Source organism: Lissotriton vulgaris, chromosome 3_1, assembly GCF_964263255.1.
Source record: "Lissotriton vulgaris chromosome 3_1, aLisVul1.2, whole genome shotgun sequence".
Lineage (NCBI taxonomy): Eukaryota > Metazoa > Chordata > Amphibia > Caudata > Salamandridae > Lissotriton > Lissotriton vulgaris.
This window is the reverse complement of record NC_141689.1, coordinates 1,004,259,841-1,004,277,411: the sequence shown is the minus strand read 5'-3', so window position 1 is coordinate 1,004,277,411 and position 17,571 is coordinate 1,004,259,841.

Sequence of the window (17,571 nt, the reverse complement as noted above, 5' to 3'; positions counted from 1 at the left end):
TCGACCCTCTGACGTTTCATGGAAAAATTACCATGTAACACAATACCAAGCCCTATCAGCTGAAACCCCCAAGGAATCGTGGGGCATATTAGCAAGGGGGTTTATCTCCCCTTTTTTGGCTTTAAAAACCATGAAAGCGGAGATAAAATTATTTCCCTATTATCAAGCTGTCGCTAACACCAGTTAGTGACACCTAAAAGGAGATAGCGACCATCTTGGGCCCGGCTTTGCATGTCAGTGATACTTATCACTAATGACATGCAAAGTGGCGTGCCAAGATGTTAGCGACTGGAAACAGTCCCTAACATCGCTACCTTCTATTACCAACTTTTGGAGATATTCGCACTAAGCGCGAATATCTCCAAAAGCTAACACCTGCCCTGAGCAGGTTTTAGCCATGTTATCCAATGGGAGGTGGATAACATGGCTAAGAGCATTAGGTCGATAATACATGAATATCGCTGACTTTTCTGCGATAATAGCAAGGTTTATCTGCGATAAAAATCGCCGATGTGCGGCGATAATTTTTGTCTCTAAACAAGTTATAGACAAAAATTATCGCTAGTTGTTAGTAATATGCCCCCGGGTTTTTGCTTGCAGAAATCGGGAGGCGGGAGACTAGCACTGAAATCAGTACTCACACGCCTGAATCAGGAGGATTGGCATGTCTGAATTCTCTACAGCTGGGGCCATAAACTACATCCGCAGGGGTAGGTGATAGCCTGGGACCAGCCTGGCATCTAAAATGGCTGCCGTGCACGACAAAATTGTGGCATTCGAAAAAAGGCAAGATGGCGCAGCCGCTGGAAGAGATGTATCAACATATATCAGCCTCCTCAGCCACCCTCAGGAAACATAGGGGATTAGGATACGTCTCCCGCACCCCCTTATACCTAGTAATTTAATTTACGAAGCACAAAATGGCGAATTCCCGTTTCGCTACCAGTTTGCGGCCCAGTTCGCGGCCCGTGAAGCGCTTCTACCGTGAAAAATCATTTTTTTTTTATTTTCCCCACGGGACCCTTTAATAACCCCAACAACATTCCTAGGGGGTCAAGCGGGGGATACCTTGCCCCCTTTCATTAAATTCCCCCTTAGTTTTTCACCTTTTCTTCTCTCTCGATCCTACCGAGAGACAAGATGGCGGCCGCTCCGGACTGTCACGCAGCAAAAAAAAAAAAAAAGCTCACGCACAGCCGCTGGAAGAGATGTATCAACATATATCAGCCTCCTCACCCACCCTCAGGAAACATAGGGGATTAGGATACGTCTCCCGTACCCACTTATAACTAGTAATTTAATTTACGAAGCACAAAATGGCGAATTCCCGTTTCGCTACCAGTTTGCGGCCCAGTTCGCGGCCCGTGAAGCGCTTCTACCGTGAAAAATCATTTTTTTTTTCTTTTCCCCACGGGTCCCTTTAATAACCCCAACAGCATTCCTAGGGGGTCAAGAGGGGGATACCTTGCCCCCTTTCATTAAATTCACCCTTCGTTTTTCACCTCTTCTTCTCTCTCGATCCTACCGAGAGACAAGATGGCGGCCGCTCCGGACTGTTTAGAATGTTGACAGACACCGGAGAGCCAATCAGCTTTCTGCGCGCAAAGTTCCGATAAGCGAAAAGTAAGCGGACCGGATCGCTGCCCAGAGCGCTGTTACAGATATATATCTTGATTTAAACGTTAATTTCTCAAAAACTACTGGAGCACATATATTGAGACCTAGCAAAGGCACATCGGGCTAACAGTCCCTACAATTTTGCCAAGTTTCGTGCAAATCCATTCAGCCGTTCGAGCTAAAAGTGAGTCCAACCGCCCTATGGAAAACTCAATGCAAAAAACGCGTTTTGGGACCCCCCTTTTTTCTCAGCCCCCCCTTGACGAAACCCCACCAAATTTTCAGGAGCTGCTCAGAAACAAAATGTGCCATTTTCCTGAAAATTTCAGCCGATTCCATCCACAAACGCCAAAGTTATTAGACATAGAATTTTCAAAAGTCCCATAGGGAATTAATCCTAACTATATATACCTACTGGCGATAGCCAGTAGGTAATATATATATATATATATATATATATATATATATATATATATATATATATATATATATACCATAAACTTCCAAGTTAGACGCGCACTCAGAGGTAAAGTGTACACAGTGTCGCTTTATTTGCTGTTACGCGTTTCGGAAGCCAAAACTCCCTTGCTCACACAGCAAGCCATTAGCTTTCCACCAGTTACATACACACAGCGTGATAGCCATAGAAACAGGACTGTACACATTTCATTTTGGCTGACATCTTTGAGTGTACTCTTTTTGCCATGTTCTTGTACACACAGTGTCTCTTTTTACACAACCACTTATTCATAAAAGTGATTAAGTACATTTCATCATTACTTCTTATCTCACATTTCATTCGCCACAGTGGCTGATTGTGCAGTGACTGTTTCTAAACCCCTCTTCTTTCGCCTAGTGGCTTAATAAGGGTTCAATGTCTCTGGTTAAAGCTTTATCTTTAAAAACAAAGAAAAAAGTGCAAAAAACGTGAACTATAAGTGAAGAAATTTCTACTTAGTGAAGAAGTCTTCTACTCTATTTTCGTGAATCCTCTGGGTGACAGGCTCAATTCCTCGTGAAGTGCACGTGATCCCTAATATATCATCTTGATTCCGCCTGTTAGAGTAAAACAAAAATTAAAATTACAATCTTATTCTCATTAAAACATATTTCCAGCTTAGATATTTAAACCAACCTTCCTTCATTGTGACAAACATGTATGCATTTACGTTTCATAGGTACAGGATTCTTACTTTTTTTTCTTCATGAATCATATAGATGAACTACCAATTCCTCATGGTCATTGTGCCCATTCGGTTGTCTTGTTTCTAGTTCTAAAATCCATTTAGACTCTCTTTTCCTTAACTGCATCTCTCTGTTACCCCCGCCTGTTCGATTGCAAAGTATGTTAGCAGATTGCAATTCGATCTGTGATATTGCGCAAAGTGTCTTGCGACTGGGTATTGAGGGTCCTGATTTGTGATTGCCCTAAGATGTTGCATCACCCTATTTTTAGCCATTACTGTTGTGCTGCCCACATATCTTTTTTTACACGGACATTCAAGCACGTATACTACATGTGTAGAGCTGCACGTAAGGAATTGTGTTATCTTTCTTTTGATCTTACCATGAGGGAGATCGAAGTCTTTTCTCATAGGGCTGTACTTGCAGGCTTTACAGTGCCCACACGGAAAGAAACCTGCCAGATTATGTTGGTTCCTATCCCTGTAGTCTGTGATGTCTCCCTTCGTAAGTACGTCCCTCAGGCTATGGCTTTTCCTGTAGGTGATGGCTGGTCTGGTGCTTAACTCAGGGCCAATAACAGGATCACTTTTAAGGATGTTCCAATTTTTTGCAATTATTTTTCTTACTTTGTGAGACCCTCTGTTGAATGTTAGGATTACCCTGGTGGTGTCGTTTTCTTGGGCTTCCCTCTCTTTTGTTATTAGAGTGCTTTCCCTTGTCACATTTTCCATCTTTGCCCGGGCTCTATCTAGAACCCATTTGGGGTAACCCCATTCTTTGAATCTCTGTATCATTATTCCGCTTTCTCGTTTATACTCCTCTGTGCTAGAACAATTTCTCCTTGCTCTTAGCAGTTCCCCATAGGGAATGCTCCATTTTAAGGTGTCAGGGTGACTGCTAAGAGCATGGAGGACACTATTGCCTGCTGTCTCCTTCCTGAACAACTTAGTTCTTAAACCGTCACCTTCTGCTCTTACTTCTACGTCTAAATATTCAACCTTGTGTCTTGTAACAGAGAGATGCAGTTAAGGAAAAGAGAGTCTAAATGGATTTTAGAACTAGAAACAAGACAACCGAATGGGCACAATGACCATGAGGAATTGGTAGTTCATCTATATGATTCATGAAGAAAAAAAAGTAAGAATCCTGTACCTATGAAACGTAAATGCATACATGTTTGTCACAATGAAGGAAGGTTGGTTTAAATATCTAAGCTGGAAATATGTTTTAATGAGAATAAGATTGTAATTTTAATTTTTGTTTTACTCTAACAGGCGGAATCAAGATGATATATTAGGGATCACGTGCACTTCACGAGGAATTGAGCCTGACACCCAGAAGATTCACGAAAATAGAGTAGAAGACTTCTTCACTAAGTAGAAATTTCTTCACTTATAGTTCACGTTTTTTGCACTTTTTTCTTTGTTTTTAAAGATAAAGCTTTAACCAGAGACATTGAACCCTTATTAAGCCACTAGGCGAAAGAAGAGGGGTTTAGAAACAGTCACTGCACAATCAGCCACTGTTGCGAATGAAATGTGAGATAAGAAGTAATGATGAAATGTACTTAATCACTTTTATGAATAAGTGGTTGTGTAAAAAGAGACACTGTGTGTACAAGAACATGGCAAAAAGAGTACACTCAAAGATGTCAGCCAAAATGAAATGTGTACAGTCCTGTTTCTATGGCTATCACGCTGTGTGTATGTAACTGGTGGAAAGCTAATGGCTTGCTGTGTGAGCAAGGGAGTTTTGGCTTCCGAAACGCGTAACAGCAAATAAAGCGACACTGTGTACACTTTACTTCTGAGTGCGCGTCTAACTTGGAAGTTTATGGTAAATAATTGACTGGCGGGGCTCTGCCAGCCGTGAACGCGCCACCGGACTGTGGGAGGTTCCACCGCGAAAGAGCCGTGAGAAGTAAGCATATATATATATATACATATATATATATATATATATATATATATATATATATATATATATATATATATATATATATATATACAAGTTTCCAAGTTGCTCCAAAGGGTTGCGGGAGGCCCCGTGGGAAGTGGCGTGAATGCCGGCAGAGCACGCCGGTAACTTCAATGACTACACTCCGTCTCACAATTTGGCACGCTCTCAGACATCCAATAAACGCCAGAAATCAGCAGAGTCCAAGGGTGTTTATTGACACCTTACTACATGTTTCGGCTTACGAGAAGCCTTGATCACGTAAGTTTGTGCATCGCATCTGTACAACGTAAATACTATACAGCAACATAAACAAAGGACCAGGGTCGCATGTCAGAAGGCAAAAAGAGTTTCGGCCATATTGGAACGGTCAAATCATGCCGGTAATGCGTCTTACCACACATAACAGATGTACGTACACAGAGTCAATGTATTATGATCATGGAATGTTAACATGGTCAATAAATCATACAAACTTGCATATAGGTATACGTAAACAAACAGAACTAGTGAAGTCTGCTGACACTCGCATTGGTAGCCACATCGTGTGAATCATGGTATGGACGGTTGCAATGTGCTGGGGGTGACTAACATGCATGGCACAAGGAGTGGATTGATATCCTAGTGGGAGTGTCTCAGCCAGTTACTAGGTGAAATACCTGGTTTCCCAGAGTCTCTACGGGAAATGACGGCGAAGCGCCAACTTCTAACAGGCGGCCTGGTCACAAAAAGTCAATGACTGTGAAGTAAAGCCAGTGTAGACGTGCTCTTATCTCATGTCAGGAACGTGAAGGAAGTTTGGCTGGTGCAGGTGCAGTGAAGGGCCTCAATCCCAGTGATGTTCCTGTGAATTAAAATAAAAGATGTTAAAATCTAACATGACAAACAGCGTATGCATGAAGTCAATAAACCAGATAGTAGGCGCATGGAAGAGGAAGAGAGGAACATGCAGGTTAAGTTACATCACAACAAATTGTAGAGGTGCAGACAGGTATGTGACAGGGTATTTAGACATTTAAACATAGCCATCCTTAAGATGAATTGCTAATTCTTCGTCCTGGTTCAGGCCCCCCGGGGCCTTGGTTTGGAAGTTGATTATGTGTCTGGATTCCCTCTGTCTCATTTTGAGGACCCGGTTACCACCCCTGGGATTTCTCTCTATTTGCTCCAGAATGAAAAATCTCATGAGTGTGGGGTCAGAGAAGTGAAATTCACTAAAGTGGCGTGCTACTGGGTATTTTGGATCCTTGTGGATGATAGCACGATAGTGTTCTAGGATGCGTTTCTTTGCATGGGCGGTGGTACTGCCAATATACCATAGTTCACATGGGCAGACGATCACATAGACTACAAACATAGTGCTGCAGGTCAAAAATTGGGTGATCTCTTTCTTTAAGCCATTATATTCCACCTTTTTAACGAGAGTGCTGCTCTTGCAGGCTTTGCAATGCCCGCATGGGAAGTACCCTTTAAGACCAAGGCCTTTGTTTTTGGAATAATCGGTGATGTCACTGCGGACACATATGTCCCTCAGATTTTGGCTTTTCCTGTAGGTAATGCTGGGTCTATCAGGGATAAGGTTGCCTATAATGCTATCACTCTTCAGAATATGCCAGTTTTTAGTTAATATTTTCTGGATCTGTTTGGATTCTTTGTTGAAAGTGAGGATAAGGCGTGTGACACTGTCGCCAGGTGATATATCGTCCTTGACAATATTGCTGAGAGTGTCACAGCGTTTGACAGAGTCTGCCTTTTGCTTGGCTTTTCTGAGCACCCAGGCAGGGTAGTCCCGTTGTTTGAATCTATCTAGCATGTCCTTGGCCACCAATTGGTAGCTGGCATCAGTGTTGCAATTTCTTCTTGCCCTCAGCAACTCCCCGTAGGGGATGCTCCACTTTAAAGGTTCAGGGTGGCTGCTGAGGGCATGGAGAATGCTATTGCCTGCGGTTTCTTTTCTGAAGAGTGATGTGAGAATCTGATTGTTCACTATGTTTATTCTGACATCCAGGTATTCAGCCATGTCTTTGCTTATATTGCTCGTCAATCTGATGTTTTTGTTGTTGAGATTGAGCCGATCAATGAAGCAAGAAGCCTGTTCTTCAGTGCCCTGCCATACATATATATATATAGTTTCCACACTCAGCCGCCGATCAGCAACAGAAACGAGTGAAACAGACTATTCAAATGGCTTCCAAAAGCAGGTATTTATTTAGATCATTTTGTAAAGTGCAAAGCTGTGTCTACCAAATGCGTTTTGGCGGTCCCTGCCGCCTTGCTCGCTGGTAATTAGTGCTCGTGATAACGTTACAATTTAAATCACCTTCCACCAATCGTGTGAGAATACACTTTCTGTTGTGGATATTGACAAAGGACTACATCTTTAGTAATGGCAATGGAAGACAGACTATTTTCTGACTGAGCATGTTCTACATGTTGTTTTCGAATCATATATATATTTTTATTTTATTTTTTTCTCCAAAATCGGTTTCCCGGTGCCAGTATATGTGGTGCTCCTCTGCGGTGCGTTGCTCCTGCGGTAGAAACCCAAACCGCTGTATCATCCACAAAACTCCCCGGTCTCCCAGGAAAACAGGCCGCACTCATCTTCGGTTACGTTCAGTATGTTGAAAATAGGCAATGGAAACTTCCTAAGCATTTAGGCATTACAAATGCCTTGCTCACGGTAAAATTTCACATATGTTTCACATTTTTAAACCATTTTCAAAAAAGATTTACGTCACTTCCTTCTGCATGCCTCATGCCGCTAGGCATTGTGGGACATGTAGTTTCTGATGCGGCACTCTTCTCTCCGATCGGTGCAGTGCGACAGTTCCAGCTGCAACACCCTCCTTCGGAGTTGCGATGGCAGGCACAGCGACGGCGATACCCTTCTTCTTGTTGAGTCGTGCTTCCAGCTCCTTGCAACGTGCAGTTCCTCAGAAGGCCCAAAACAGCAGCAGGCACTTCCAAAAGAACTCTGGGGAGCTGGGGGTTGTGGTCTCTGTGACTTCAGCAGGAGGCAAGCTCTTTTCTAAGCCCTTGAGATCCTTCACAAGTTGAAAGCAAAGTACACGAAGTTCCTTTCTCCTTCCTTTGGCAGTAAGGCAACCACTGCAGGTCAATCGCCCAAGCAGCACTTCAGCTTGGGAATAGTCTCTCCTCAGTTTCTTCAGGTTCCTCTTCTCAGTAAAGGTTTATTCCTGTAGTCCAAAGTGATCTAATTTCATGGGATAAGGGTCCTAATATTTATACCCCAAAATCCTTTGTTCTCTGAGGGGAGAGGGGCATTTGCCCAGTCCAAACCAGTTCTGAAGCACTCTGTTTACCAGACTTCTCCTTTCCTTTCACAGTGCAGGGCAGGCACATCAGATGTCCCACAGGAGGTGGAGCCAGCATTGTGGAAGGCAAGTACAGTCCTGGAGCACTTTGTTTACAGGACTCCTTCTCTTCTTTCAGTGTGCAGGGCAGAGACATCAGCCGCTCCCCAGGAGGTGGAGCCAACATTGTGGAAGGCAGGCACAGCCCTATTCGAGGTTCAGGTGCAACTCCTCCCTTCCATCTAGATGCATATCTCTCCATTCACCACTGAGCTGACTCATCCTGTCTCTTGGATTCCCCCAGCCCTGTCACTCACAAAACCAGACAAAGGAATACACAACCTAGCAGAGGCAGGCTTGAAAGGTTGGACAAGCAAATACCTACTTTCTAAAAGTGGTATTTGCAAACACAAAATGTTAAAACCAACTTCACTAAAGTATGCATTTTATCATTCTGAGTTCAGGCATACTAAACTTGAATTTCTACCATGTTCTCTGAGTCAGTTAGGATTATAAACATGTAATAATCTAACAACTCATTCTGGTCTATGGAGAACAGGTAGCCTTGTGATAGTGAAAAACGAAAATGGCTGTAATTCACTATTAGAACATGCCACACACATCAGGGCTTGTCCTACCTTATACTTCAATGCACCCTGCCCTTGGCCTACCATAGGGGTGACTCATATGAAGACAAGGGAAGGTTTAGGGACTGGCAAGTGGGTGCACCTGCCCAGTCAGCATGGCAGTACCAGACTGCATGCAGGCTCTGGAATGGCAGACCTTAGACACATTTTACAAGGCTGTTTCTGTGGGTGACACAACCAGTGCTGCAAGCCCACCAGCAGCATTTGAGTTTACACGCCCTGGGCACCCTCAGTGCACTAGACTAGCGTCTGACAAGTAAACCAAATAGCCAAACATAGAACCACTGATTAATACATAAATTTACCACAGGGAGCACTTGCACTGTGGCACTGGATAGCAGTGGCACCGTGCCCAAAGCATCTAACATCAGCAAAAATACATGAGGCAACAGCACAGATAGAAGGGAAACCCACGCCAATGGTGCCAGGTCTAACAATCATTCTTTAATAACCTGGGTCTTCCCTGTGTTTCCAATGTCTGAAAGTATACATCTGCCTTTGTGGACTGCAGGGGCACTAACCGCTGTGCAAGTGTACAACTGCATTAGTGCATTCCATTGACCCTAATCACCTGCCAATAGCAAGAGTAGGTTTCTCTGTTCCTTTGGCCCGTAGTTTCAGGTGGGGCCCAATGGCACTCATTTGAGTGAACTGGGAATTATTTTTCATCTTCAAACTTTGAGCCAGAAGAAAGAGTGAAAGGTAGAAAAGGGAGAAAGAAGGAGAAAAGTGAAAGAGTGGGAAAGCTGGGATGAAAAAGAGCCTGCGCATTAAAATATAAAAGGGCAAGAAAGGTACGGTAGTAAATGAAAGAGTCAAGTCATGGACTCAAGACTAGATAACATAGTTATTGGGGAACACTGACATTCGACAGCACTGGTGGCAGGCTCCTAAGGAAAACCTTGGGCACTGGTACTTACCGCCCGATTCATGAACCTAAATTGCGCTCGCAAGGGGCCGGATTCTGAGAATCCGGCCCTTTGCGAGAGCGATGTTTGCATTTGGGATTCAGCATCCCAAATACAAAAATCGCTAATTGCGATGTCGCAAACGTGCGAGGAATTACATTTAAGGAATCTCTATTAGAGATTCCTTAAATGCAATTCAACATCCAATTTAAATTTGCAAATTCGCAATTTCTTGCCGCAATTTACCGCGAGGTCAGACCTCGCGGTAAATTGCGAAAACTCAGAAAAATGCATTTAAAGGCATTTTTCTGAGTTGCATGTTACACACACACATGTCTGTAGGACATGTGTGTGTGCAACACCTGTGTGAAATTTCATTTGAGGGGTGCTACAGGGTGTCCTGTGGACACCCCTGGCACCCTTCAAATCGCAATCTTATTTGCGATTAGCTAATTGCTAATCGCAAATAAGGAATACTCCCCATTCATTCCTATGGGCCTTTCGGCCCATAGGAATGAATGGCGAGTTATTCCTTATTTGCGATTAGCAATTAGCTAATCGCAAATAAGGAATCAGTAGGAATCGCATTTTATTATGCGATTCCTACATGATTACCGTTTTGCGAGTCCTTAATAGCGAATCGCTATGATTCGCTATTAGGGGCTCGCAAAACGGCCCGTTGATGAATCAGGCTGTTATTCCTTTACTAATTAAGCACTGAATATTTTTGTAACAACTATAGTGAGTACAGTGCTGAAATTATTTCCTAACAGGATTAGAGAATTGTCAACTATATTAGTACATGACACAATTAAGGACCTGTGACAACACAGCAAGGCTTGTGAGTACTTAAGCTTGAAAAGGAAACAGAGGGAAAGCAGCTTAAATGAATTAATGTTATACAGCGTTTGTTCTTAAATAATTTACATGTTTGATAACTGTAGAAGATTGGTGTTCCACAGTTTACTGCAGAACGAAAATAAAATTACATTTTTATTTGTTTTACAAAATGTAATTGCACCTGACATTAGCAGAAAACATCATGTCATCAAAGCCAATATATTGATTTCAAGCCTGTAATACGTCATATTAATTTTTACAGTTTACTCGATGAACCTTATTGTTAATGAGAACAGGAAGAAACGTATTGTTTTTATTATCAAATGCACTTTCTAGGGGTCGCTTGCGCAGTCTCCTCATTGATGGTAAAATATGTTTTTGAAATTTGCCGCCAGCGTCTGCGTCCACAAGATGTTCGTATTGTATTTGTCCAGAATTTATACACGCTTTTCATCAGAGTAACTCATAATAGTCCAAATTATAATAAAGGAACACAAAAATATACGCTATTTTTGCTTGCGCTCGTTAGAGTGTTGTCAACCATGAAGGAATGAATAAAGATATGCACTTTATAATCAAATGTTATTACATGAAGAACACAATTAATTGATAATCAGGTACCACATTTGTATGAGGTACATCAATCTTGTTGCCATTAATGGACACTTTGTGTTAGAGCATATCTGACATTACACTCATAGACATCATACATTCTATTGAGGAGTCTTTCAGGCAGGCCAGGCCTGTTCTAAAGGTGATTTTTCAAGATCATGTTGTCACAGTGGTTGTTAGTTCATTTGATCGTCTGCCTGTGAATTGAAGTATGGACGCTGGGGAGTTTGCCTGCTGATGCACTGGAGGCTATCTGTGTCACGATCATATATACTGAGAAGACTCTGTATTAAAATATGAATTAGGACGAATATTTGCCGTGCAGGAGGCAAGGAGTTGTACATGGTCTTGGGGACTGAAAGAACTAGGCTGGCAGAGGAATGATACATTACTAGACGGTCAAAGCCCACAGGACTTGCGCCAGCCATGCTGCATTTCATGAAACATACATTATTTAAGTGCCTTCCCCAGACAACTTTTCAGAAATGCCTGCACTGGTCTCGGGACAGACACTGATTTGGTAGAGTAAGCTTGCCTTCTGCTGCCAAATAGGCCATAATGTGTCTTTTAAGAAAATATATAGTTGTAATGGGTGTGGATAGAAAATTCCCAGAGGCTTCGCAATGAAAATCAACAAAGACGAACAGGATGCCGCTCTTATGTAGATTTGTCAGTATATTTTACTACTGCAATTGGTGAATAATATTTTGCTATGTGATTTTATATTTGAAATCTATGGATCTTTTAAAAAGAAAAACGGGCTCAAACTAGGTCTACTTCGACCAAAGCCCCCACAGTGGAATTTCATATAATGGCAGTTGACTATAAAACGGGATTATATTTTAGTATATCCTGGTGTACATTATAAGGATATTCCAAGCCACAGAGATGTCCTGTGGTCATTAAGAGGAATGAGGCTGAAGGCCAAGTTCCTTTATAAGGTCACGGAACTCCAAGATGACTTGCAATATTAATTTAACATAGAGTAGAACATGTTTTATTCCTTATAATATATGGGCCATTACAGTTTCGACAACAAATATTAAATCCTTAGTCTCTTGTTGCTTCATATGAATAAACATATATGCAATTATCTAGAACAAATTTATAATCTGTTATGAGAAATGAAACTTACTAGTAGATACCTAGTGGTTTGTTTCAAATAGACATTAATTGGAGTTCAATGTAAGTCCCTTTCAAAAATACATCCAGGTCATGTGCGGTAACAACGAAAAGGATTTCTGATTTCGTTTAACGACGGATGGACATGCAGTATATAAACCTGCCGCCGTAAATGCCTTCATTCTACTAATGACTGCTGCTTTTCAGGAAAACAGGCCAGAAGAGAAGAAAAGCGAATTCACATATCACCATGTAAAGAACGGTTGTAATTCTCCTCCTTGACATGCTTTTCACATAATCTGCTTGTTCTTGCAGAAGAGTTTGTGACTCCATCACTCAACTGCAAAAAGGTAATAGAGATGAACAGCTGTAATGTTCTTATTACAGGTTGCTTCTGGTGTCATAACTAGAGTATATTAGGAACATTAGAGACTGGTTTGTATACAAGGTTGCTTGTTTTACAAATCAATAAGTCTGTTTAATTATGGCTGGCATGTGGCCCTGTTAATCTTGCCACTAATATAAAGTGTATCGCTTTTTGACGGATGTTGCTTTTGTAGTCTACCATTGAACATCTTTTTATTCCACAAACCATATAAACAAAAGAACAAACCTGAGAATTTAAATTGCTGTTAATTTGAACAGGAACCAAATATGAACAATTGAGCAGAAAACACTACCAAAAACAACCTAATCCAACTCAATATATTGGGCGAAATAGAGCTATGCAACTAAATACACTGACATTTTTTAAGTCCAGTCTGCCAAAATGAAGGAAAAGACGTATGTATATAGGATGCAAGTTTAATTTTTCTGCATGCTCGGCATCTAATCTGTTCAATGAAAATATCTGCAGCTTCTGGAAGACTTGCATCTTAAATAACCATGCACTCTGAAAGCTCTCCCACATTATATTCTCTCCGAAGGGATTATCACTTCCACACTGAGGAGGAGACAGCTCTGGCAAATACACTATGGAAAGCGTTGACCAATCATGCAAATATTGGCCAATCCTTTCAGATGCAAGATTGCAAAATAATCTTCCTAACAACTTTCTTCATCCCTTGTAAGCGCATTGTCGGAGACGCATTGTAAAACGAAAGAGTGACAGCAACAATGTGTGTGCGTGTGTCTGTTTGTGTGTGTGAGACACTGTATGTTAGAGTAAACGAGTAGGGTCAAGAGAAAAATACAGGAGGCCTCATTTATGAGGCCCGTTGCCTCTCCGGAACCTCACTTTTTTACCGTTCTGTGGGGCAGAAGCCTGCGTGATATTTATCAGGCAGCACTAAGAAACTTTTTTTGGCTTAATGCTGCCTGTTGAATATCAGTCCCTTTAACGCAGAACTGCGTTAAAGGGGCTTAGAATGGGTGTTGCTGGGGGCGTTCACAGCAACATGCATGGCATTTTGACACTGCCCCAGAATTACGAGAAATCATAAATTTTAGGCCGTGCCAAACGCTTACGCCTCCCCAGGGGAGGCTTAAGAAAGGCGCAACAAGGAGAAATATCTTTATCTCTCCTCGTTTTTCGTTTCTCTATGTGTGCTGCATCTGCATAAACCTCATAAATGAGGCCCAGAGATGCAACAAAGAGGTGAAGGGAAAGTGCGGGATACAGAATGGGATAGATGAGAGGGATAAAAGAAGGATAAGAAAGAAACATACATAAAGATATTGAGAGGCGCAGAGAAGAGAAGGTATCATTGTATGTACATGTCATTACCTCCTCGTATGTCTTCCTCACTACCAGAGTTACAAAGTGAACTTTAGGTCCACACATCAGAACCCTCCAAAGCAAATTAGCATCCCATGCCTCCCATCCCTCCCTAACATGGCCGACCTCCGTCACCCTTGACCCAGAATAAGGGGAGGGTCGACCCACCCAACTTCCTATTTTCTTTGTTCTGCGCTGCAGACTCTACTGGTTCGCTTTTCAGGTAAGTGAGGGTGAGGTCCTGCTCTAGCAGTTCCCACGGCCCTGGGGGTGAGGCCCTGCACGAGCAGGCTCATTGTCTGGTTTCCCCTCCCTTTCCCCGTGCCTCGTGGCTGTCGGCCGGTGGCAGGGACATCTCCCCTTGCACTGGTCTCTGGTGAGGGGGCTCTGCCCCTATGATTCTTGCTCTTAGTGGTCTCTTGGGGTTTGTGCTCTCCTATTTTTGCTTAGCCTGCACTAGCGGGCTCTAGCGGGATTATGCTGTCCTATGTTAATTAGCCCTGTACTAGCGGGCTCTGGCGGGGTTGTGCTCTCCTTTGTTGTTTAGCGCTGCACTAGCGGGGCTCTTGCACGATTGTGCTCTCCATTTTTATTGACCCTGAGCAGTGGGATTTTACTCTCCTATGTGGTTTAGCTCTGCTCTGGCGGGATGGTGCTCTCCTGTTTTTGTATAGACCTGCTCTGGAGGGATTGTGCTCTCCTATGTGTTTTAGCCCTGCTCTAGCAGGCTCTGGCGGCATGTGCTCTCCTATTTTGTGTTGGCCCTTGTTGGACTTGACCCTTTTTGACAGGTTCACCACTGAACTTTTTGCCTTAAGCTCTGACCTGGTGGTAGTGATTTTAGGCCTCTGCGCACTTTAGCGCTGTGGCCCAGTGTAAAGTGAGTGCGCTCTCTGTGATACATTTGGAAGGTTGGCCTGCCCTCCCATAGGAATGCATGGGGATTCCCTGATCAGTGTTTGCCAGTGGTAATTCCTGTTATGAGAGGACCTGTGTGGTCAACTCTGGTATGTCTGAAATCGTGTGAATAAATGCTGCACAATAGTGTGCACAGATTTATTGTGGTTATTTTAGAAATGCCACTTTTAGAAGTTGGCATTTCTGTGTCCTATGTTTCTGCCTGCATGATGTGAATTGCATGTCTGGCTTTTGAGTGACAGGAGCTGAGAGGTGTGGGTGGGTCCAGGAGCCAGAGAGATCTGCATGAAGATGGGAGGGAGGAGTTGCACATGGGACCAGAATAGGGATGTGCCTTCCCTCCACAATGCTGGCTCAGCCGCCCATGGTGCGTCTGATCATTGAGCCCCCACCTGACAAAGGAGAGAGGAGCTGAGAAAAACAAAGTGCTCCAAAGTTCCCCTGAACCGGTTGCATCTGATTCTCCCATGCCCTGCACTTTTACACAAAGGATCATGTGGTATAAATATAGGGGCTGTGACCCCATGAAATTGTTCAGTCTTGGTGTGCTGTTCCTGCTGGGGCGTGCTGCTGCTGGGGCCCAGGGGGAGCTGCCATGAGGGCTTGCCTCCCTGGGTCCTGCATTGCCCCTTGATTACAAAAGGACTGTTTGGGACCCTTTTGATTGCTTGGATGCCTTATTTTTAGATGCAGGACGTTTTGATGCCCCCAGCGCCAAGTGTGCACTTTCTTTCCATTTTCACCCAAGAAGAGCATGTGGGCGGCGCAGTGCTGTTGCTTCAGCCCCCTTGGAGATGGAATCCCGGCGTGAGGGATTCCCTTGTGATGCCTCTGGAAGCGGGTGCCCACCCCGCATTCTTTTCCTGCCTAGCGGGAGCTTACCCCGCATATTTTTATATCTCAATGTGGGTGCCCACACCGCGTATTCTGCTTCATACTTTTAAAACTTACGAGGAAGCCCACCCCTCAATGCCGCCGAAGAGGAGGAAACCCGGAAGTCAGGCACTCCTGCCCGTGACGTGGCCGAGCCGGAAAAGGCTGGCGCGACGTAATGACGCTGGGCTCCCATGCTTGAGGTAGAGTCTTGCGGTAACGGCCAAAGTAGAGAGGAGTCCCGGGTCCCAGGAGGGGGCCCGGGTGAAGAGAGGCGGCCGGAGCAAGAAGCGACCCCGCAGGCCACCACGAGAGGAGTGCTGCCGGCCCGCCTGGCCAAAGAGGAGTCCCACCGCGAGCAAGAGCCCGGTGAGTTAGGGCTGATCTCTGGCGGGTGGCCACCATTTGTTTTCAAAGTCCCTGTGGGGGCTTGGGGGCATTATTTATTTGCAGCTCCCTGTGCGCTCCTACGGGGGCATGATTATTTTAGAGCCCCGTTTAGAGCCCCATGTGGCTCCACCGAGAGGGGCATATTTTACAGAGCCTTGGTGGCTCCAACTTGGGGCAAGTTATTTGAAAGGTCCCGTTGGGGCCAGAGGGCATTGTAGGGCAGTCCCCTTTTCATGACTCACAGCTGCACCGCACCAGCGCGGGTAGCTGCAATATCGGCAAATTGTTCCAGATGGCACCGTGGTGCCAGGCCTCATTTTATATTCCCAGCTGCCCAGCAAGTAGTGGACAGCTGCACCGTTAAGGCCATTCTTTTCTTGGGGACATGTCTGTTAAGTTAGGAGTGAGATGCACACCTTTGTCTCATACATTCGCAGCTGCGCAGCACTTAGTGTCATCTGCAACATTTAGGTCTGCGCAATTGTGCACCCTTGACTCCTGCTGTATTGGCAGCCGCCCAGACTTTTGGACCTGGGGCATTTGAGCCCCTTAGAGATGGCCTGTTGGCCAGGGGGACTATTAGGTTTGCAGGGCGCCAGGAAATCTAATTCATGTACTGTTTTATGCACTATAATTTATGCCTCTAGATGTGTTTTTATGATTATTGGTTTTTCCATACTGTGTAGTAGGAAAGCTTTATTCAATTTTAGCAACATTTTAAAATCATAAAAGCAGCAACACAAAAAATAGTCAATACATATTGTGCATAGAAAAACAAAGCTTGTCACATATATATCGTTACGTTTAAGGATTAACTATAGGTACAGTAAATTTAAAAACACATTAAACTTTTCCTTTTTCTGAATACACTTTTTAGAAAACCGGCCATAGTGGACACACACAATTCATCATGTAGCAACTGAAGGTACAGTAAGGCTGGGCGGCACTGGTACCATGTTCCGCCATTTTTCAGAAAAGGTTTAATCCATCGGGCTATCTCTTTACAGTAAAATCCACAAAAGCAAATCACATGAAGGGTTGATTGTTCGGCCACCCCATCACATGGGCACTTACAGAGCATTTTGGTCCAATCATTAGTTTTTGGAAATGAAACAAGGCGTAAAAAGATATCGAATCTAAACCTTGTGAGATCAAATCCCTTGGTGCACCATTTCAAGTAGGGTTGCATGTTACCAGATACTAGCGACATTTGGTGCCGCACAACCGAGCCCACATTGAGCTCAACCCTGAGCCGCAGGGATTCCAGATGGTACCAGCAATTATTCTTTAGATCTTTCCTCGTGATCTTACATAGCCCCTCTGGTGCGGTAAAGAACTCAGGTTTCCCCATGTCTTGGCAAAACTTTTGAATATAGGATAGCCGTGCTATTTTGTTTGATTTATCCAGGGCCATAACATCGCGGATAATCTCTCTGTTCAGCTCCAAGTCAACTGCAGTCCAAACCCTG